Source organism: Cryptotermes secundus, unplaced genomic scaffold (genome assembly GCF_002891405.2).
Source record: "Cryptotermes secundus unplaced genomic scaffold, Csec_1.0 scaffold737, whole genome shotgun sequence".
Classification (NCBI taxonomy): domain Eukaryota; kingdom Metazoa; phylum Arthropoda; class Insecta; order Blattodea; family Kalotermitidae; genus Cryptotermes; species Cryptotermes secundus.
Window position 1 is genome coordinate 1931616 of NW_019727105.1, and position 25096 is coordinate 1956711.

Here is a 25096-nt window from a genome sequence, read left to right on the forward strand (position 1 = left end):
TCTGCATCTTCCTGAGACAGGTTTCCTAGCCTCATTTGTTCCGTTAGATCGTCCGTCATTCGAGATTCGGGGCGGCCTGCCCCCTGTTCCAGCTGCCTGTGGTACTCAGTTCCAGTTTGTGACGTGGTAATCAGTAATTTTCCATTCGACCAACGTGTCTATACCATATCAGTCGTTTTTTATTGCTTGTTCTGCTTCATCCTCTTCTCTAATTACATCATCCCAGACTTTATCCTGAAGCGTTTTCCTTCCACGTCTCCAAAAGTTTGTTTGTTTTGCTAATTATATTCTGTGTATGTCGTAATTTATAGTGTTCGCATATGTTCAGAGATATTTTCACACCTGATTGTTCTTGGCGTGCTCATGGAGATTTGTATACCTGATTGGTCTCCTTAGTTTGGACCGTACCATAGCTTAGGCTAATGGGCGTTCACTTCTAACTGCGGAAGCTCGAGTTCAGTTCCAGGTGACTTCATGTGAGATTCATGATGGACGAAGTGGCACTGGAGCAGGTTTCACTACGATTTTGTTTGGTGTCTACCCGCTGATCATCTTTCCTACTTTGCACCGTACTCATTAACACCGTCCACTGTCAGGTCCGATAGTCCTGACCAGGCAGCTCAGTATTGCTTTGATCTTTGGCTCAGAATTTGACAACTTCGTGAAGTTCCAAAACCTTGTCGAGAAAACTCGAGTATTCTCTGTGGATATATTACTGTAAGGAAGTTTCTAGGGCCGCGCCATACCTCAAGCGATTAGTTACTGGCCTCCCACCGCGGTGGCCAAATTTCAATTCCGGGTCTGGTCAAGTGGGATTTGTGGTGGACAAAGTGGCGCTGGGGGAGGTTTCCTCCGAGTACTTCGGTTTCCCCTGTCAACCTGTATTCCGCCAATTGCTCTACAATCACCTTCAGGTATCATCTGTGGCTGATACGATAGGCCAGAAGTGGCCGCTGTACAAGGGACTTAGTCCCACCCCACTAGCAATAAAGAAAAAACAAAGTTCCTGTAATTGATTTATTGCAGATACAAACATTACGATTTAGGTGTGGCTATAGACGGGGTATGGATTGATGAATGAATTTATTGACCAGTTATACAGTCACTCGCAACTACAAGTAGTTACAGCGCTATCGCTAATCTCCACATTTTACAAAGCACCACAGCACCCTCTAAGTCTTTTCCAGCCTGTTGTGTATTCACTATCCGTTCCCTGGCAACAGCTTGACGCTCTCATATTCGTTCTTCGTAGCCTCCCGTACAGAACTAAGGTGACAACTATCAACTGAACTATAGCACCAACTCTTCTCAGCTTTCCTTGCAGAGCTCAACTATCTTCTTTTTATAGCTTCTCAGCGCGGAGCACGTAGAAAACACCATGTTTCTCAGTTGCATGCGTAACCGTTGCCGCGTGAACGTGTTTACCGAGCTGTTGCCTAGAAACGGGTCTGATGTAACCGCCCATCTCACGATCGTTGCATAGCAACAGCTATATACGCTACAATATAAAACTGTTGGAAAACTAATACATTCGGATATCGAAATTCTAGATTAAGAGACTGTTCTTCTTTTCATTTCGTTAAATATTGACGATATCGCAAAACATTTGAAAATAAGCTGTAAACCTCAATGAGATGTATATCTCGTGTCATACCAATATTTTATGCAATGAGCCGTTTTAGCAAAAATGATAATTGATTTGAGCGTTAGATCGTTGTGAAATAAGACTTACATTCCAGGCTAGATTAAGACTTCGCTAAGCTCTAAGCTTTTGTAAAGATGAGGCGCCTTCCCTCCCAAATATAGCAAACTAAAGCGAATGCCCGTGCATGTGGAACTGCACACAGCTGCACCTCCAGGTTCTTTTGTGTTTGTGCTGTTTCCACATGCAGTTAGCCGGTCTTTATCTTCCGATCTTTACAAGAGAACGTTATGTTGGTCCCGTGGATAATTTGTATTCTCGGTACCTGGAGGCCCCTCACATTTCGAGGCCCTAAGCTATAGCCTATTTAGCTTGTAAGTAAGGAACTGATTATATTAACTCGATATGAACCAAAGTAAATTTTGGTGAATTTGAGTTATTCGCAGTGGTGGCTATGAAGAGTCAGAAGAAAGTACATGCCAAAAGGTATAACTCTTCACAAATAAATATGACTGAGGATTTCTAATGTTGACATTTATTGCCATATTTTATCAAAATCGTTGAATAGTTCCATAGATAAAATTTATGGTTATATCTACGGTGCATGAATTGAAACTGGCCTAGTAGTATTTTGTTTTTGTTCCTTTTCATCTTTTAATGCTGAAGAGAGAAGTAAAGAGCTGCTCCGTAAGGCGGAGCTGGTGCGAGATGGAAGAAAGAAGGCTACTCCCGATACTGCCTCTGTAGCATAAGTTCTGCAGTTGCTTGCGAGAGAGGAGTGGGGGCAACTACGAAGTACCGCCGCGATTCATTTGTTTGAAGCTCATGCACAATTTACAGACCCTGTCATTGCTACTTTCATGGTATTGCAGCAGCTGAATCGACTCCAGGCTCCCGTTATTGCACTCAATACGATTTTTCGTTGTTTTTACAACTGAGAGATGTCTTCAAATGTCCACAGCTGCTCCCTGTCACCGTGTATAGGTAAAAAGGGCAAAATTGTCCCTGTGCTTAATTAAGCACCACGCCACTAAGATGTGTGGGGGGAATGGATGTATAGATCCACGTATTATTGACCTCCGCACTAGTTGGAGGCGATTGGTCTGCTTCGTGCTCCGGTCGCTTTACCCCAAAGGAAATAGTCCCTTGTATCCATCGCAATGGAGGCTGGGTGAGCCCCAGAACTGGTGAGGACGACACGGAGAGAAAAAAATCTTGCTCCTACTGGGACTCGAAGTCCAATCCGTACAGACTGCACTATCTCGGCGCGCTCTCTATCTGCCACCGTGTATTCACGTTAACTTGCCCACCTATACATGATGCTTTGTAACATGAAGTTGACAGACCGTCGTGAGGTAACTAGTAACATCCTTATCCATTCTGTTGGGTGATCCTTATAATCCGAAAGAAAAGATCACGTTTTATATGAACAGTAAGAGGGAGCCTGTAGATACGTTGTTCGTGCTCATGTAACGGGTTTCTGAGTCGCATTGTCTTGTCTATGAAAGTCGCTCGTCTGCCATACCCACATTCTGTAACTAGTTACTTAATTCTAAAGGGTTCTGACGATGGTGTATAACACACAGAATTATTGGGTTTTTGTACTTTGTCCATCGTCCGGTGCTCTAGAAAATACAAAACACGACGTTTCTGAAACTGGATCTGTTTCCATCCTCAGGTGAAGGGGATGACACCTACTCAGTTAGGCCCCTTAGAAGGAGCTAATCTCAATAACTGATTAGGTTATTCCCCCCATACCCGAGGACGGAAACAGATCCAGTTTCTGAAACGTCGCGATTTCAATTTTCTAGAATACCGGACGATGGAAAAAGGCCAAAAACCCAGTAATTCTGTGTCGTTAGTTAATTTTATTTTGAGTCTGCGTATGTATGGTGAATAAGGAGCGATGGGAAAGAAGGTGTTTGCCGTCTGCCTTCCAGACGAGCAAGAACACGATAACCTGAGCGGGCAGTATCCATCTTGATAAAGGGGCTTTGGTAACAACAGGTACTGGAGGAATAATGGGAACACTGTGGCACGATGTGGCGGCTGTGTATTGATTTCAGCGAAGAGTTCACTCTTCTGGGACATAATGTCATGTAGTCCGTCGAAAGTCAACGGACGTTTCGGAAGAATATATCGCCTCCATCTTCAAGCTCGAAGAATAGGCGAAACGTCGGCTGACTTTCAACTAACTGTCTCCAGAACATAGAACTCTTCATAACTACCGCTGTGAGAACCTCAGATCCTACATAGCGCTATATCCCAGAACATAGAAATCTTCATAACCTCCGATCCTACACGGCGCTATATCCTGTAAGATAGAACTTTTCATAACTACCGCTGTGAGAAGCTCAGATCCTACACAGCGCTATATCCCAGAAGATAGAACTCTTCATAACCACCGCTGTGAGAAGCTCAGATCATACACAGTGCTATAGCCCAGAAGATAGAACTCTTCATAGCCACCGCTATAAGAACCTCAGATCCTACACAGCGCTATATCCCAGAAGATAGAACTCTTCATAACCACCGCTGTGAGAACCTCCGATCCTATACGGCGCTATATCCTGTAAGGCAGAACTCTTCATAGCCACCGCTGTGAGAACCTCAGATCCTACACAGCGCTATATCCCAGAAGATAGAACTCTTCATAGCCACCTCTGTGAGAACCTCAGATCCTACACAGCGCTATATCCCAGAAGATAGAACTCTTCATAACCACCGCTGTGAGAACCTCAGATCCTACACAGCGTTATATCCCAGAAGACAGAGCTCTTCATAACCACCGCTGTGAGAACCTGAGATCGTACACGACGCTATATCCCAGAAGACAGAGCTCTTCATAACCACCGCTGTGAGAACCTCAGATCGTACCCGGCGCTATATCCCAGAAGACAGAACTGTTCATAACAACCGCTGTGAGAACCTCAGTTCCTACACAGCGCTATATCCCAGAAGATAGAACTCTTCATAGCCACCTCTGTGAGAACCTCAGATCCTACATAGATTTCAGTGAAGTTCATGAATTAGAAGAGAAGCATTTTACAACGTTCTCATCGGATTCCATGTACCCAAGAAACAAATTCCACGGAGCGCAGTCCTTAAAAAGCTGCTAGTGTCTTAGTCGGTGAAGAAATTCACCACCTTATAGAACCCGAAGATTTATTACTGTGTTCAGAAGAACCCACACACAACAGAATGCTGTAGCGGTAACGCTCTAGACATGTATTCGGGAGCTACTGGCTTCGAATTTTGGGACACCGGCTGTCCCAAGATGGTTCATACTCTGCTCAGTCTCTCCTCACAAATACGGGAATACTATTGAAATTAGATCACGATTGCTTCCTTCCCAGTTCTTACGCCTAACATTCTAAGCTATATACTTTACGACAGGCGTTTATAAAGGGAGAAAGAGCAGGGTCAGTTGGTACAGGCCCCTGGCTTAGGGGGCCTTAACTAATTAATTTTTTATTTCATGGGGTTTGATGAGTCTGAGTAAACTTGGTACGTCGCCCACTAATTGGCGTATTGAACCGACCCGGATGACAGATGAGTGTGGGGCATTGGCAGGTGAAACTGAAGTACTCGGAGAAAACCTGCCACAATGTCACTCTGTCCACCACAAATTGCACATGACCTGACCTGGTATTGAACCCCGGTCACCACGGTGGGAAGCGGGCTACAAATCGCTTGAGCTATGACACGGCCTCGGAGGGGGACCTAAATATACTTCAGCTTATTTGTTACAAAACATGTTGGATACGAATTTAACCGGATTGTTTTCAAATTTATATATAGCACTTGGATTGTGCAAGTCTGCCCTCTTCAGTTGTTTCTGCGGAAACAAGTCTCAGTGTTACAAAGAGAATGAAGCAATTGCATTTAAACGAATCCGAGAGTATGTAAGAATTGAAAATGCCTACTGGTCAGTAACATTATGTAGACAGTCGGCTCAAAGATGGCGGTAAGGTTGTGAGCCTTACGCGCCGGCCGCGCTTTACTCCACAGGAAAATTATTTAATTAATTCCTGGTACTCATTTCTGTTAGAGGCTGAGTCGACCCAGGGCCATAGTGCGGACCCTCAACGTCTCACAACCCTATGGGCCTTCATGGCCTGTTACAGGGATAGAGTTACTTTTCTTTTTTGTACAACACATGACATGAATTCCTTACTTGCTATTTTGATTATAAGTATGTCCGTGTCTTGAGTGAGGTATTTCTTAATTACAAGTAGGTCTAAGTAAGAAAGCGCTCTGAAAAATAAAATGATACTTGCACTTTCAGATTCCATTGAAAGTAGATGTTTCTATGCATATATCCGATTGCGGTGGCCGCGAAGTCTAAAGCTTGAAATGTCTTCGCCCACTCAAATACTGGGATCGTGGGTTCGAATCCCACTGAAGGCATGGTTATCTGTGTTTATTCTGTGTTCGTGTTAGATATCGGCCTTGCGATGAGCTAATCCCCTATCCAAGGAGTTCTGCCAACTGTCTTAGATTAAGAAAGTGTAGTGAAACGAAGCGTTTGACGGATGCCCTATGCTCCAAGCGGGAGCAACAGGAATAAAAGATGATGGGCATATGTACAGTGCTCCAAGGACAATTCATCTCTTCAGACTTCCGCGTTTTCAGTATAAAGATTTTTGTCAAATTGTATTCTAGCCGTATACGAGAAAGTAGTGTGGGGACGGAGAAAAGAAGTGACTGTAAGAATATGACACAAAATAAGTGACGTATGTGCTGAAAGTCGGACTGGGAGAAGCTGAGGATGCCGTGATGATCCCGCTTGGCTTGTGACGTGAGCCACGTACATTCGTACCAACGTCACTGCCCTGGTGTGCTGCAGTTGTCAGCTCTCGTCTCTTTGGTTATTAATGCTCGTCCTGCAGTGTGTTCTGCGCTATCATATCATAAAGGCAGTGACGTGCGAATAATTCTGTACCTTCAATCTAATTGTTCCTAATTGTATATACATTTATCGTTTTTATCCGGTAATACATCTGTTCTTTCGCTGCATGGCGATAGGTTGGGTGTTCGCTGATGGAATTATCTCGTAGCGAATGTATGTGTAACTACATATGAAAGTATCAATAGAATGATTGATTGATGGGTTTATTTTATGGAGCATTTCAGCTAACTAAGTAACTAACGTCATGGAACCGAGTTCTTTTTGATATGCTAATAGTTGTTTAGCTCCCCAGGAAATCGCTCGCCTTCTATGGAAACTAACGTTCGTTACCGTGTTCATACGAATCCATCATGGGAACCTATCCTGAGCCGGACTAATCCATTTCACATCTTTCAAGCCTTCCTCTTTAAGGTATATACGAGTATATGTACTTTCTCATCGACGTCGAGATAATCCAAGTTTCCTCTTCCTTTCAGGCTCTTTAACAGAAATTATATATCAATTTCTGAGCTCTTGCATGTCCTCAGGATTTGAGGTAGGCTTCCCAAGCGGTGGCCCGTGTTCAAGCCCAGGCCAGGCCATGTGGAATTTGTGGTGGACAAAGTGGCACTGGGGTAGGTTTTCTCCGAGTACTTCGGTTTCCCTTGCCAGTTTTCATTCCATCGAGTGCTCCACATTCATCATCATGAATCATTTGGGGCTGGTACAGTAGGCGGATTAGTGGCCGACGTGCCAAGTGGACTCAGGCTCACCCAACTCCAAGAATCTAAAAACCCCTAGGATTTGAGTTTCTAACAGGGGTTGTTATGAAGAGGTATGTTTTCTGGGAAGCAGGCTTCTTGCCAACTGAGTCAAGTTGATTTCTAGCTTGGCTTTCTCATCAGTCTTGAAGATGGAGATTACGTGTTCATCTAAAATGTCGTTTGACTTTCAGCAGACTACACAGCATGGAACCCCACGAGATATATCTCTTCTTCGATGTGTAGTACATATCCCACCTGTCTTATCTGCTTCTATTTAATCGAGCTACATAATTAAGCGCATAATTATGTCTGGTGAAGAGTCTTAATTATGAAGGTCTTCAATACGGAATTTTCTTCCGCCTCCTGTTGTTGTTGTTATTGGAGAGGGTGGGTTTCCCCAGGCACTTAGACCAACTGCTGGTCCATTGTGCGTCCCCCTGTGATATTCTACCAGTCTCTATATCCTACCGGTTCTGGTGCGTGCCATCAGTCCCGACTCAGCCAGCGAGTTCGGCCTCTACTGGCTCAGCGGTATATCGATGCTTCCCCCATCTACCAGAGGTGTTAGAGACTACTGTTGGGCGGGAAATGTCCTGAATTTGGCTCAGAGGTCCCCTTGGGACATGAAGTTCTTTTACGACACGGGACCCATGGCTTAAAGTCCCTCCCGGAGGATTTGTTCCCTGAATTTTTCCGCCGGGTTTGAACCCGCGTACCTTGAGTCACGAGGTGGGAACGTTACTTCTAGACTACGGAGGCCGCTCCGCGTCCTGTTACTTCGCTGCCCTTAGGTCCAAATATTCATTGGTCTCAGCTTCATGTTCACAAAGATACGTAGTCTGTGTCCTTCATTTCATGTGAGGGACCGAGTTTCAAACCCAAACATGACCACGGACTTTTTCTATTTTAAGGTTTACTTTTTAAATAGCATACGAGATATCATAAGCTTCCTAATCTTCTCTTAAGTTCTTCATAAATGCAATTTCGATTTCCTTACGTCGTTCACAAATATTTGAACTATGACACATGTTTAAGTGTTTCTTAGCTCTCTTTGTATGCATTCATTCTGGTGACCAGAAATCAACATAGAAGAACTAATTTAATTTTCTGTGAGTATACTGCTGGACTAAGCTAATAGCGCCTGTTAGAGTTGACATGTTTAACATCATCAGCACAGATCAGAAACTGAAATACCCCATTCAAGTTCAGTTTCTTCTAATTTTCTTGGCCGTCTCAAATTTCGTAATGTGAAAAAGTGATGATGACAGAGCATCTCCTTAGAAACCATTCTGAATAGAAATTGCATCGAAATAATATTTGCCTACTGTAACTAATACATTTTAATTAACCTAAGCAGTTTCATAGGTATACCTAAAAGCGTAAAATTCCTCTAACCTACTCGCGTCGTTGACTTTTTGAAATGTGTATGTTGGCGATATACTGCCCCATTCTCTCTCCTGCTAGCGACGAATGTAGAATTTCTGATCAGAAGCTAATCACTTACGTTGAAACCCACACTGACGAACCCCTGTAAGCTGGTCTGCAGAGAACGACGGATTATATATATTTTTTTATTGCTAGTGGGGTCGGACTGAGTCCCTCGTACTGCGGCCACTTCTGGCCTATTGTACCAGCCCCAGATGGTAGGTGAGGGTGATTGTGGAGCAATCGATGGAATGAAGATTAGCAGGGGAAACCGAAGTACTCGGAGAAAACCTGCCCCAGCGCCACTTTGTCCACCACAAATCCCACTTGACCAAACCCCGGGATCGAACCCGGGCCGCCGCGATGGGAAGCTAGCGACTAACCGCTTGAGCTATGGCGCGGCCTCAACGACGGATTAAGCGCTGTATCTAGTTGCACGTCATGATAATTGTTACAGTCAGTTTTATCTCCCTTCTTCATACTTCTTCCATTTTTGTGTAATTCTTCCTTGCTCCAAATAGAATTATTTTTCGGAATTACTGCATTATTGGACCTTGTCAATCGTGTGGTGTTCTAAAGAAACTACACAACTCAACTTTATGGAAACTGTGGGTTGAGGTTAGGTCTTTCTAAGGGACCCAACAGAGTCTGCGTCACTCCCGTCACCTGAGGACGGAAACAAATACAATTTCCGAAAAAGAGATATGTTCTCTAATTTTTAGAATACATGGGCGAAGTCGAAGAACACAGTAATTCCGAATGTCATGTACCATCGTCAGAACTCTTCAGAATCAAGACTTCATATATCTGTGGGTTTCATAATGTAAATCTTTCCCTCCTCTTTGGTTAAGTTCTTGTGGAACTTGGTCGACGCTTTGCGATTTATATTGCTGCAGTTCGCGGTAGCGTATTTGGTTGAGGCACTATGCTACAAGTCGGAAGATCGCGGGTTCAAGTCCCGATGAGGTCATTGGATTTTCTTCAATTGACCTAATCCTTCCGGCCGCACTATGGCCCTGGTGTCGACTCAGCCTCTAACAGAAATGAGTACCAGGAATACATTCTTGGGGGTAAAGGCCGGCCCGCGCGTAGGGCTGACAACCTTACCCCCATCTATGAGCCGACTGTCTAGAAAACTTGGGAACCTCAACATCTCACAACCCTATGAACCTCCACGGTCTGTTACAGGTATACCTTTAAGTTCCTAATAGCTCAGCACTGTACACTTCGGTCTGCAAAGTATCTTTAGTTGCACGTACGTTCAGCAGCTGCCACAGACAATGCTTCCATACAGAATATAGGACGAATATCCGTGGATGAACACCATTCGCATCCCTTACTAAGTCTGTTGTACGTTCGGAACCATTTTTACATTCATTTATGCCTGTACAGATTCCTGATATTCTTGTTTGTTTGTTTGAAGTTCATTAATTATGTCTGCCAGATATTCCCGGTGTTGTCAGTGAAATGTCTACTGGTTTCACGTCTTTCATTGTTACGAATATCTCCATTGATTTTAATTGGATTCTGCAGCCGCTGTAATTCAGCCAGCTTCCTTTTATCTAATAAATTTTAGTATTCGTTATCAAATCAAGATTTATGATTCTGTATTTCGTAATAACATAGAGTCTGTCTGGCTGAAATGCTTATATTTTCTGCAATTTACCCAAAATCCTTTGATGTTCATATAAATACGAGTCTTGCAGAGCAGAAATCATATTTCAGATTTTAATTCTTTACATTTTTTAAGCTTCCTATTTTCTAGTTCCTAGAAATTATGTCTATGTATCTGAAGAATTTGGTTCCTCACTTGCTCTCCGACAGTCGCATCACAAATATTTTAACCACCAGACAGAGTTCATTACCACAGTCAGTCGCTCTAAAAGATCGGAGATCATAAACACGCGGATCTCTTATTCCATCTGTCAAGACATGATCGCTTTAAACTTGTGTCTCCCTATTGTTTAAATTTTTTTAATTCGCTTAGTGGGGGGTTGAGCCCGACTGGGTGCACTCGGCACGGCAGCCACTGATTGGCCTATTGTAGCCTGCTCCGGGTGATTATGATAATGTAGAATTTGGTGGAATGAAGATTGGCAGTGGAAACCGAAGTACTCGGAGAAATCCTGCCCCAGCGCCGCTTTTTCCACCACAAATCCCACTTGACCAGACCCGGCATCGAACCCGGGCCGCCGCGGTGGGAAGCCAGCGACTAACAGCTTGAGCTATGGCGCGGCCATAGCTCCCTATCAGTTTAAGTCCAAGTGTATATATGAATGCCGCGATGTGGAAACATCGTGATCTTGGCAGCTGGACTTTTTGATGTATCATAATTTATTACTCTAACCTCATTACCATTATTAATTACGTATAATGCCTAGTACGGAATCGTATGTTTGAAAATATTGTGGCGTATAGACCCGTTGCTAGGCGGTGACTGGAAACAGCGGCCGTTTCTATGTAATGCCCGCCGCATACGTGTGCGTGGTGGCGTCACGCAACAATATAAGAGGTGTTGCAGGCGGAGTTCTCTGTGTTCTCTCTGTTAGAGGCTGTGTCTTCCCCAGGGCTGTAGTGCGGCTGGAAGAATTAGGTAAATTGTGAAACCCACCTCATCGGGATTTGATCCCTCGACCTTCCGGCTTGTAGCATAGTGCCTCAACCAACTGCGCTACCGCGTATGCCTCTGTGATATAGTGGTCAGAGTTCCTGGCTACATATCCAGAGATCTTGGATTAGATTCCCGGCGCTACCAGATTTTGTGAGCAGTAGTGTGTCTGGAACGGTGTCTAGTCATCCTCTTGTGAACAATTGAGGAGCTATTTAAAGGAAATAGCGGATCCGGTCTAGAAAACCGAGATTAACGGCCGTGGAGATCCGTTGCGCTGACCACACGACGCCCTTTATCCGCTAAAGATGGCACTAACTTCGCCGACAAGCGGCGGTCGCTCTGTCGGTATAGTTCGCTTGCGGACTACAGGCCACTGAGTTCGTTGTTTTTTAATTAAGGAATTTATCGAATAGACACTGTTTGCTTGTAAAAGCTGATATTTTAGTGTTAGGTATTGCATGCTGTCACTGACGAAGTTTATTCACTTAACCACTGATATGATTTTATTATCTAAGGGGAAACCTGTCCCCGAGGTCCAAGTCCAAGTGTATAATAATATGCTGGTTTAGTGCCACCTTTGCCTTGCTTGACTTAGTCTCTCACTAAATCTCGCCTTAAAGTTACCTTGCCGCCGTTTCCAGCTGTCTAGAAGTACTCAGGTCTTCCTGAGAAGAAGTGGGTCCGGAACGGGGTCCACTCAGCCTCGTGAGGATAATTGAGGAGCTATTTCAAGGAAATAGCGTCTCCGGTCTAGAAAACCGAGATTAACGGCCGTGGGGATCCGTTGCACTTACTACGCGACACCCCCTGTCCGCAAAGGTTGGCGCTAACTTCACCAACAGGCGGCGGTCGCTCGGTCGGTATAGTTCGCTTGCGGACTACAGGCCACGGAGTTTGTTTTATTTGGGTAAATGTTCATAATGTCACTGGAAGTCATAGCTTTCCGAGCTACTGACAACGTCGTTAATTGAACTACAATTGAATGAATAAATAAGTACCAATTTGCTATTTATCTTGAACTACAGGTAACCAGTGGACTGAAATGCGACTTGGATTGAAATAAACATTTGACTTCCTACTGCTTTTGTCTCCTATGTGTTTCCTAGGACTCGCAGAGATCTGAGAATTCAATTCATTCATTAAAGTGCCTCGTAGCAGCTAAAATCCAATTATATGTAAGCACTGAAAGAAGCAAAATATAGTAATGAAGAAGATGTGAACAGACATAGAAGAAAGTTGAAGGAGAAGATGATGATAGTACTAGCTGCTGTAGCTGAAACTTCTTGTTGACATGTTGCAATGAATTACAGGTCCCGACTACATTTCATGCAGAGAAGTTTCATGTGCAGTGGGCTGAAGGAAAACTCGTAACAGGTCGAGAATTTTATGGAGAATAGATTGCCTAGCACGTAGATCCCCTTCTGGTCTCGATTTCGGATAACTAGGAATTCTTTTTAAAGCAGTTGCATAGTTTCCACTTACAGAGTAATGCCCAACTTGAGCCATTCCATCAGTGAGCTGTATCCAGACATATTCGTACATGTGATCTGTGACAGAAACACAGACACACTGCGATTGTCAGCATAATACAAATGTAGCTGTCATCATTAATCTGTCTACCAAACATGTTTTATTTGGATACCGGATGGAGCATTTTTGCCTGTGCATCACAAAGAAATAAGAGGGTCCCGTGCCATCATGATTTTGCGCACTCTGTGGTTCCGAGAAGCTGAAACGGCAAACTGATTAAGCAGTCGCGGGCAGCCGAGAAGGGGTAGTGCTCTAGAAGTATATCTTCTGGGATATAAAGCCGTGTAGTCCGTTCAAAGTCAACGCGACGTTTCTGAGGAACATGTTACCTCCATCTTCAGGGTCGAAGACTGAAGATGAAGGTGACATGTCCCTTCGAACCGTCGACTGACTTTCAACGGACTGCACGACTCTATATCCGAGAAGACAGAACTCTTCATATGCACCGTTGTGAGAACCTGACATCTTGCGGATTTGGCGGGAGGTTAGTAACCCCCCACGGCAAGAATACCGTGCTGTGGAATGTTACCCAGAGTCTCGGTTATGAGCGGGTTCTTGTGAACACGGTAATGATCCTTCGTTTTCAGTAAAGGATTGCGAATTTCTTAACCAGCTGAGTGATCGTTAGCATCTTATGGAAGATTGTGTTCCATGCAGTTTCGCACCGCCACGAAACATTATGTGCCAACTATTGCAGACATTAATATGTGCACGTTACATACTACATACTGTTTTTTTATATAAAGTTTAGGCTGACGAATTTGAACCAAGACGACGCTCCCAGTTTAAGCCAAGAGGCGATTTTGCATATCTTTATGAAACTGGCTTATTTCTGTAAGATACGGGATTTGACTTTACAGACCTTTCCAGAAGGCCCTTTAAAACAGATTTTCTTCTCCCCCCCCCTCCCCCCCCGCGTATACTTACAGAATGCCGTCACTCTCGTGATCTCATGACTACAACATTCGTCACTGAGTGCCTTCGTATCTAACAGCTCAAGTGTCCGTTTACTTCAATCGTCATAGTTCCGTACTGAAGTTCTTTATAGGATTTGAGATGCACACAGAAGTAGTAATGAAGATTTCTATCGTCTGGGATATAGCGCCATGTAGTCCGTTTAAAGCGTTTTGTCCCATAAGACAGAACTCTTCGTGAGTGTGTTGTTCTGAAATATTTAAATATAGTTCTCACCTTAAAATAAGAAGCCACATTTTACAGCACTACATAAAGCTGGCAGCGGTAGACGGTCTTCAGGATTTAGGTGGGGATATACAGACGCACTGAAATATATCAAGCCTTCTATCATTTTTTTTCGAAATGAGGGAAGTAAAAAACCCATAAAGAAACGTAATTCATTGCCTGTGCTAGAATGTCTGTTTTAGCACATTTTTACAAAATTAATTAGTAATATGGCGTATGTCGCCGTAAATGGAAAGCTCATAATTTTTTCAAAATATTGTACGCATTTTAGTAAGGCAAAACCCAAACAAAAACAGACAATATAAGCAGATTCATATATTAGTCCTGCTTTATCATTAAATATTTAACAACAGAATCCATAGAATAGTCATTAGTAGCCTTAAAACCGGTATATTAACATATACAAACCTTGTAATAGTGTAGTTTGCTTTGTTTTACTCAAGAAAATGCGGCTTGAACATACGCAGGTTTTGTTGGGAAAGTACGTAGTATCTCGTAACAAAGTTACGGCACTCAGTGCAGTACTTGACACTGCTCCGCTTCAGCTAGCTTTGTTAGTAGTAGCCACTCTCTTAAAGTCATTAAATGTCTATCAGTACATGATGATCTGTACTTTTTTTTTAATTCGCTTAGTGGGCGGTGGAGTCCAACTGGGTACACTCTGCACGGGGGCCATTGATTGGCCTATTGTACTTGCCCCGGGTGATTGTGATGATGGAGAATTTGGTGGAATGAACATTAGCAGGGGAAACCAAAGTACTCGGAGAAAACCAGACCCAGCGCCACTTTGTTCACCACAAATCCTACTTGGCCAGACCCCGGGATCGAACCCGGGCCTCCGCGATGGGAAGCCAGCGACTAACCGCTTGAGCTATGGCGTTTCCTTACTTTGACCTTAGTATTTTCACTGCCGAAAATCATGATTCTCTTAAGTAAGTAGAACAGAAACATGCATTCACGTGTAGTGACACTCATTTTAGAATAGGACAGTGTGCAGACGGCACTAAATTCCAGAAATCTGTGCCATTCACTCATGATATTAATGGGAAGTCTGTTTAAAAAGTAATGCAAATTCTAGTTCTCTTCTCTTTTAACATAGTAAAAGTATTTACGGCGCCCTCACTTATGGTTTCCCTCACCTGAAGCAGATTAACACTGAAAGGCACGGCGAATTTCATTCGCTCAGAGTCTTTAGATCCGCTTTCAGATCCCTTTAATCAGTACACAGAATGCAGATAGATGCATCGAGTGTACCATCAGCACGACTTTGATCACTTGGGACGTGGGTTACCACATCTTTTATCAACTGAGTCTTTTATGCCTTCAGTTTTCCTTCGAAAAATCTGTGATGAAAGTCATTTTAATGATGGTCTTGTTCTCATGTTGGAGCTCAGTGTTCAGTTCATTTAGTACAGCGGTAATGTCTATGAAGGAAATAAGATCTAGCAATCACAGAGAGCCTCTTAATTATGGAGGTAAGTCGCCTTTTGTCCTGAAGAAACTCCACAGAGTCTGGTACAAACTCTTACAAAAAAAAAATTAGTGGCTTTTGTCCGCAGTCGAACTATACTGACCGAGCGACCGCCGCTTGTCGGCGAAGTTAGTGCCAACTTCAGCGGATAGAGGGTGTCGCGTGGTCAGCGCAACGAATCCCCACTGTCTTTAATTTCGGTTTTCAAGACCGGAGCCGCTACTTTTACATTCAAGTAGCTCCTCAGTTATCCTCACGAGGCTGAGTGGACCCCGTTCCAGATCCACTACTTCTTAGAAAATCTGGTAGCGCCGTGAATCGAACCCGGGACCAGGCACTCTGACCACTAGACCACAGAGGCGGTCAGAAACTCTTAGAACATGAATAAAATATTTCTTCTACGCAGCAAACCGACTTCAGTATGTAAACTCGAATCTCAATAATGTACATAAATTCGTGTGATAAATGTTTGAAGAGCCTATGCTGAAGAGCCCTACCACGAATAGAATTCAATTTTTTTTTGCGTAACACTCATCACATGTTGAAAAATCTACCACTTCTATACATAGAGCTTGCTGTTAAATGACACAGGGGTAACTAAAAAGTCCGGGGAAGTGGTTTTTTTTTTCAATGCCTATTTGAGCCAACGTTTTCACTATTCATGGATGGAGCGTCATCTGTGGTGACAGACACAAGTTTATGAATGGGAACATTCATTCCAGAAGGCTGGCATAAAAGCTATGAAATATCTCTAGTGTTCCCGTGTAACGGTATTGTTTTCAACATAATATTGTCATCGTTGAAGACCATTCGATTAAAAACAAGTAGGTGTTACTGAGAAACATCACAGATAACAGCTGACTCAACTTGCCGAAGGCTAAAATATTAAAAATTTCGAGATCATGCTTTAGTTGTTCATTGGACATACATTCCACTCTTCTAATAACAGTACTTCGAGATAACTTATTATTTTTCTGGCCCTTTCTCGAGCCTTGGTCTCTTTTTCTGTTTCATGATACTGTACACAGTCGGTAGGATTCCTTGGACGGGGGATCAGCCCATCGCAAGGCCGCTACCTACACGCAGAACAACACAAACACAGAATAAACGCACATAATACAGACATCCATGCCTTGGGTGGGATTCCAACCTACGATCCCAGCGTTTGAGCTAGTGAAGACAGCTCATGCCTTAGACAGCGCGGCCACTGTAGTCGGCACTTCGAGATAACTGGAACTCCTGAATTGTGCTTTATATATCTTTATTTTCAAATTAATTATGAAATGAACCTCCCTCCACATCTAAACATTGCTTGATCGCATTGCCATCTTCAAAAGGCTTCTTCTTAGCCAAGATTCTAGCAGTTTCATACAAAGCAGTGGTAGCCATGTTGACTTTGTTAATTATGGAGCTGAACCCTTCTTGAGGAGGAGCCAAATCTGCAGCTATTCAAGAATTTCCCAGCATTTTATGGAACCCGAAGGTTCATTACCGTGTTCACAAGAGCCCTGCACTGGTCCCTATCCTGAGCCAGATCAATCCAATCCATACCATCCCATCCTCTCTCTCTAAGATCCTTTTTAATATTGTCCACCCACCTACGCCTTGGTCTTCCCAGTGGTCTCTTTCCTTCTGGCTTTCCCACCAATATCCTATATGCATTCCTTTTCTCCCCCATTCATGCTACAGGTTTAGGAAATGTTGCTTTACGTGATCGTAAATTACGTTTGAAATTCTCAGCTTTTTTTTCCACGCATTACGCTGTCGGGATATTTACGAGTACTGACGTACCCTTTATGCATGCTCACAGAATGTAGTTCAGCATCATTTTTCTTGCTGACAGTTACACTGGCAGTGCATGTTAAACACACACAGTCTTGTTATTAACATCGATGGAAAAATGCTTATTCTCCCATTTTTCTTTAAAATTATACACAAATGTTCTCGATTCCTTTATATTACCACTGCACAGAGGAGCCACTGTCTTCCCCATAAAATACATTCAAAATACAAAACTTTTTATATCTAACGTGAAAATCACAATACAGTGACACAGACATTCGCCTAGAGACGTATAGGCATACTAAGAGCCAGGGTCGGTCGGACCTACACCGCAAACCTTGCAGTTGAACAGGTGGGCCCCAAGTTATAAAATCGTAGAACTCTAAAAGCTGAGGAAACTGTCCACCATGTGATGTTTTACACTTCTTCAATTGTGACTTAGGTGTGATCCTTTGCGCAGTAGGACAGACTGCAAGACCGGCAATGAAAATATGCGAAAGAAGCCGCTGCTGGTTGCCTGCACATCTGCAAATCGTTAGCCTGGAAACATCCCTGTAATAATACACGTCAACAATCGTCCATTCAAAGAACTGCGGCTAACAGTAAGGGCGAGGACACACCAAGGAAACTGGCAACCGCAACGCAACCGCAATTTCCGAGAATTGTTATCAACCTGAGTTGACCACATGTTACTGAATGAAGCAGCGCAAATTGAGGAAACTGCGTTGCCGTCTCGTCACTTTGCGCTGATCCATTCAGTAACGTGTGTTCACCTCAGGTTGATAACAATGTTCGGAAATTGCGGTTGCGTTGCGGTTGCCAGTTTCCTTGGTGTGTCCTCGTCCTAAGGGTCTGTAACAGGGTCACTTGGCCGTATGGAAATGGTGTAAGTTTTCTTTCATAATTTGGCAGGAAATTGGTGATTTGCTTTGACATTTTGTCGCGCCGCTGCCAAATAATAATTAAAATACGTTCTCTGATTTCAAATGTCTCCACGGGAACATGTCCGTGACCCTGCTCTAGAAAGTGTTTTGCTACAATATCGACATGATCAAAACCAGAGATGGTTGTTACAACTGAGAGCTGACCAGCTGTAGTATACCAAACATAGGGAATTTCGTTAAAGCCTTTGCGCTGAGCCCAGCAGATTTCGGGTAGGAAGTGAGCCCACAACTAAGGCCTGAGACTGCGGTAACACGCGGGCTTGTCGGTTCTGTCGAGCAGTTCAGGACGCTGTTGAATAGGTACAGAGCCCCAGCGTCCCTTGTTCGCCACACGCCCAGGAATTGAACCTGAGCTTATGTAGAGGGCGGTCTGTGGTAGACTTAATTAAAAATCATTATTTCAGTGCACTAAACCCTTTCTCCGGTTTGTCACCGACAGGGAAGCAAGTGTGGTCTCTAAATCACGAGAACGTATACGTACGTACTGCGGCCAAGACTGTGGGCCGCCGGTCACGGTAGCCGAGCGGTCTAAGGCATGCACTGTCTTCGCTCGCTTGGAAACCGGGATCGTGGGTTCGAATCCTATTGAGGGCATGGATGTTTGTGTGCGTTTTTCTGTGTTTGTCTAGAGGTAGAGGCCTTGCGCCGAGCTGATCGCTCGCCCAAGGAGTCCTACCGTATGTGTAAGATCTAGAAAAACCGAAGTGAACGGAGTTCATGGAGGTAGGCCTAGGCCCACTGGGGCTGTAGTGCCAAGGAAAAAAAATGACTGTGGCCCACATTGTCCACGGTATTTCCTTACTTAATTGTGTTCCAGTTTCTCATTCGATTCAAAATATGTTTATGGTAATATGATAATATGTCAGTAGTTTGAACTCTTTTCTCATACTCGTGTAGGAGAACGTAGAAGAATTAAAGAGTTATATCTTTGAGGTATAACACCTTGTATTCCGTTGAAATCAGTCCATGTTTCGGAGGAATACGTTGCTTCCATCTCCAGGGACGAAGAATTAAGCCAAGCAAGGTAGAGCGTGAAGCAAGTAACTAAGGCCGCGCCATAGCCGAAGTGGTTGTCGTTGGCTTCCCACTACGGCGGCCTGGGCTCGATCCCGGGTCTGGTCAAGTGGGATTTGTGGTGGACGAAGTGGCGCTGGGGCAGGTTTTCTCCGAGTACTTCGGTTTCCCCTGCCAATCTTCATTCCACCAATTGCTCCACAATCACCCTCACCTATCATCTGGGGATGGTACAATAGGCCAGAAGTGGCCGCAGTACAAGGAACTTGGTCCCACCCCACTAGCAGTAAAAAAATCAGGTAACTAGGAGGCCACATGTTTCAGGCTGGTTTCTTTCTTGGCTATCTTCGAACCTGAAGATCAGGCTACATGATATTCCGAGACATTGGTTGATTTTCAACGGACTACACAGTGTTGTATCCCAGGAGTTACTCTTCATAACCACCGCTGTCAGAACCTCAGGTCTTACGCAATGAAATTAAGTTCCCCTTCTCTCTGTTTATGGCTCTACAGACCCTGTGGACCCTGGCAGCTTTTTCAGCTTCTTAATGTATACACAGCCGGTAGGAATCCTTGGACGGGGTATCAGCCCGTCGCAAGGCCGCTACAGACACACAGAACAACACAGACAAAATAAACGTACATAGGCATCCATGCCTCGTGTGAGATTCGAACCCAAGATCCCAGTGTTCTAGCGGGCGAAGACGGTTAGTGCCTTAACCCTCACGGCCACACTGATCGGTGAAAGTTCCCCTTCTGACTTAGTAAAATGTAAGCGGCCTAAGTAGTCTAGGGGTAACGTTCCCACCTCATGACTCAAGGTACGCGGGGTCAAACCCGGCGGAGGTCGTGGAATTTTTAAGGGCGGAAAAATTCAGGGAACAAGTCCTCAGGGAGTTCTGAGCCAGTAGAGGCCGAACTCGCTGGCTGAGTCGGGACTGATGGTAAGCACCAGTATCGGCAGGGTATAGAGACTGGTAGAATATCACAGGGGGACGTACAATAGACCACTTGTCGCGGTGCATGGGGAAACCCACCCCCTCCAATAATAATAATAATAATAGTAAAATGTAATGCAATGTAATTTAGAACACTAACACCCCAAAAACTGGGGTGATGCCATCACGAACTAGTATTTTAAATGTTATGGCTGAAAGGTTAATATGACCATGAGCAGCTGATAGTTGGTATCATAGAAACCCGACGAAGCACGGAAGTTGTTCCGCTGTTGCCCGCAGCCTCTGTTCTGACACAAACAATAGAACGGCCACAGTTCCTGCCCATTAATTCCGTCTCTCGGCAGATAACACACCACTTTTATCGCAATTTCCGCCGGCCTCCATTTTGTGTGCGCTGTCTACGCTCACAGGATGCTGCTGTGCTGTGCCTTAACCACACGAACTTGAGGCGTGTAGAGGTGCTGAGGTGAAGCTCAGCGAACTGTAGACTAGACACGTTCGAGTAGTTAGCTTCAAGATCCAGTACAAACTGAATATGGGTCTAGGTGAACTCCAGATCCGGTTTAGAGCCATTTGTGACCGAGATGAAGTCTAAACTCTCCTGCCGGAAATACAACCCTAATCATGCAGTAGGTAGCCTCGTACCATAACTTTTTGTCAGTTATGTTTATTCGCTACCTGTTCTGAACACAGGGCTCCTTTCAAGCGTGAAGGGAATATCGTAGGGCGTGTTCTCTGTTTTCTTCTAGAGATTCGGTCACATGATTTATTCGTGACTCTGAGACTTCAGAGAGTAATGTCAGGCCACAGAGCAGTAGACTACGCAGTCACTCGCCAGAATTAGTAAGGGAGAGTACGCGACTGGCATCCACTCAACTGTTAACTCTGTGGAACAGGGCCGTCATTAATAACGTAGTAGCTACTCGATGGTCAAGAAGTTCACAGCTAGATGAATCCACCCCACATCCTCCCATCGTATTTATTTAAGTTTCACTTAAATATTCACTTAAATTCACTTAAATACTATTTAAGTTTCACTTAAATAGTATCGTCAAAGTTGTCTCTTTCCTTCAGATTCTTCGAATAATTTTTGTTTGAATTTATCATATTTGTTGAACAGCAACACAACATGAAGCTCCTCATTTTGTACTTCTCTCCATTCTCTCTTAGGTTAAAATATTCTCCTTAGCGTCTTGTTCTCAGACACCACCAGGCTATATACTCGTAGTTATCTTAAGATTGGAAACCTGTACGAAACCACGGGTAAAATTATAGCCTACTTTTCTATGTTTTAGTCTCTACGTTTTAGATACGACACGGGAAGAAAGAGAGAGGACTATGGATGGAGCGGTAACAGGGTGAAAGAATTCCGGAAATTAAATTGCTCTTAATTGCTTCGTGAATGCAATTTTGATTTGTTACTGTCTTTTCCAAGTATCTGAACTCTGCCACACTTTCGAAGGCTTTATTAACTATTTCACAATACAGTTTTGCCCTGAATTCTAGTGACGATGTACACTATGAACATATTTCTTTTAGTTTTCTCTGCTTTTACATCTAGACATATCTTTTGTGTACAACTAGTTGATTTAAATTAATGTGTATATAGATTTAGTTCAAGCCTTATGTGAGGTACGCGGTAGCGTATTTGGTTAAGGCACTATGCGACAAGCCGGTAGGTCGTGGGTTCTAGTCCCGACGAGGTATTTTTTTTTTCAATTTACCTAATCCTTCTAGCCGCACTGTGGCCCTGGGGTCGACTCAGCCTCTTAACAGGAATGAGTGCCAGGAAATTTCCTTGGGGGGGGGGGTACAGGACGGCCGGTGCGTAAGGCTGACAGTCTTACCGACATCAGTGAGCCTACTGTCTAAAGAAAATGTGGGAGCCTCGATGTTTCACAGCCCTGTGGGCCTTCACGGCCTGTTACAGGGAGAGCTTTACCTTTTTTTATTTTAAGCAATTCCAGTATAAAAGTTCGAATTGTTGAGGCGTTAGAAACATTCCTGAGTTCATGAACTGTTGCATTGTGACATGTTAGTGAATTCTTGTGTCACTCTTCTGGCTTTCAGCCGTCGTGTGACAGGGTGTATTACGAAAGTTGTATTACAATACGCTTGATGTCACAGTTACTGCCTAGCTGGTAACCTAAAATGCTACGTTGAATTAAATAAGTTTTAGGCTACGTAATGTCGGTTTCCTAGCAACGATGTTCTGTGCCAGTGTTGTTTTCTGGGTGGACCGGCTCCGCGCTACATTAAACCGATCTGAGAAGCTTTTAAGAGCTCGATGAATGGAAGTGCTTCTAACTTTTTCGTTTTGGAATTCCCAAGTGCAGAGGTGGGAGCTGAAATAGGATGTTCCTAGGAAAACAAGAGCACAACGCAAGTGACGTCATCAACATTAATGGGAGCTGGGCCATTCCTTCTACCTCCGCACTGCTCAGGCTTTCACCGGTTGATAAGATGTGGTCCGTGGGTTCAGTACAACTGCCGAGCTTGTGGTTCACTACATTTTCAACTTCTTATTATTGATTTTTGATGCACTGCATATCGTAAGTTAAAATATGCTGACAATTATTTATACTAGAACTGTACCGGTTAAGTTCGCTGAGGCAGTAACGCTTCTGACTTGTATTCGGGAGGTGCCTGGTTTGAGTCTCGATCGCTACATCCTCTATCCTGATTATGGTTGTCTCGATTTTCCCCGGGTTCGCCGAGCAAATGACAGGATGGTACCTTGGAATAGGCTACGGCCACTTCCTTCCATATCCTTTCCAATTCATCGTGCATTATTCATCCCACCGTTGATGCTGTATAGTATGGAATGCTAAAATCGTCGTTCAGTAGAACAAGAATAATTAATTAAACACAACATTAGCGGTATTACATGTATGGATGTTTTACATATCCCCCCCCCACTGGCTTTACAGCCCCCTTGGTTCCTGGCCTCTAATCTTCAGTTTCATCATCGTTTTGCAGACGGCAGGACTCCTTGGAAGAGTGATCAGCTCGTAGCAAGGCCTCTACCTAATCAAAGGATAACACAAACATAGAATAAACACATATACATACCAAACATCCATGCATTTTGTGGAATTCGAACCCACGATCTCGGCTTCCTAGCGAGCGAAGACAGTACATGCCTTAGACCGCTCGGCTACCGTGACCGGCGTTTTACATATGTATATACAATATTATTCCAGGCATTTCAAAATATTTCTTAAATACCGGTCCGTTTGTCCTGGGAGGGAGAGGAAAAGGCCGAGGTAACTGTCGGTAAAGTGACTTGACTGTTGGGTGGATGACCTAGTTTTGATTCCTACAGGATAACCGTCGCGTCTGGACCTCCTCTGGAACCTAGCCGGACTGCCATGTAATATATACTTTGAGCTGTTTCCTAGAGGAAAATGGCCTGAGCGTTAAACTCCTTACTCACCTTTATCTAGCGTCGAGGTTCAGAATCTGTGGGATGTTATCTCTACTCCCCTATACGCCACCACGGAGCATTGCTTAGACACAAGAATAACAGGTTCTAACTTGAAGTTTTCAGCTAAGAAGAAGAATGATTTTGTCACTGATATAACATGAGAAGATTTTGGAACTACGTCGAAGCCCGACATTTCCTGGGTCTAACGTTCAGACAGGGCGAAGACAACCTCAGCTAGTTATTAATGACTCTTCTCTGGATACTAATGCTTTCGGAGCGGGGGAAATCGTGAGGGGAACGCGATATTGAAATGCGATAGCTTAGGGAGGGATTAGATCAATCTCAGAATGACTCAGGATAAAGACTGTGATGAGACACCTACTCCTTCTCTATTCGTAGTGACTCTCAGTCACGAACCTACTAAGTCAGGTATTTATACATTTTTCTGCTTACCCGCCTGTTCAACCCATTCACCCATACACTCGCACATCTATAAAATTACCCATTGTCGCCTGCTTACCTATTCACTCGCTCATACACTTATCCATTTGTCCACCCATTAACACCCTCGCTTACTTGGCAACCCAATCACGCCCTTACGCACACATCCGTGTGTTCAGTTCACTAATCCGTTCGGTCAGTCACTCACTCTGTATCTTGTGACGGTGTTTGTATTCGCACGTGACGTCCTACTTGAACGCGAGGGTATCAGTATATTTCGCTTGACAAAGGGACGTGAGGCCACTGACAATTGAATGAAACATTTCGCCCCAGAGATACGTAATGGGAAGTCTTTGCAAAGAAGGATTCGTTCCCTCTAGAAGGGATTCGGACCGCACAGAAAACACTTTACATCATGTTAATGTCTAGACCCGGCATGCTGAGTTGCGTTTGCTTGGCAACTCGAGCGTGATATTGGAAGACGAAAACAAATGCTGCAATTGTCTGGAGCTGAAGATCGTAACAAAGGACAGAAATAGACTGGAAGGAGCCCGAATAGCTTAATGATTTTAAAACTTAATTTTAAATTTCATTCTACTTTTATTGTATAGAAGTTAGATTAAAAAGAATCGGAAACTTTGAGTAGTTCAGACTTTGAAACGCTCTATATAAATCAGTTTGGTGCTGGTAATTAAATTACTATTTTCATTAGTCTTCTCCTTCTATGACATGAATGAAACAGAGCTATTGGGAATCAAAGGCAATGACGACTGTCTGACTTGGATGTCTCAGAAATGTTAATCAGTATATGCTTCGTTCTTTATTTCTTCGAGTCATGATCCCAGTGAATTGTTCACTACACTGCGCCCTTCTCCAGTCTATATTGGCAACTTCTAGTCCCACCGATTCTGGGACGTAGCCGGACTGCCTTGTAATATATACTTAGGGCTGTTTCCTAGAAGAAAATGGCCGGAGCGTTAAACTCGTTACTCATC

General features: G+C 43.9%; 1 protein-coding gene across 2 annotated transcripts in view; it reads left to right on the forward strand.

The window, feature by feature from the left end:
- The window catches only part of LOC111864475 (LHFPL tetraspan subfamily member 1 protein-like), a 262829-nt gene that overhangs the window by 159849 nt on the left and 77884 nt on the right, over positions 1-25096 (forward strand). The window lies entirely within an intron of this gene.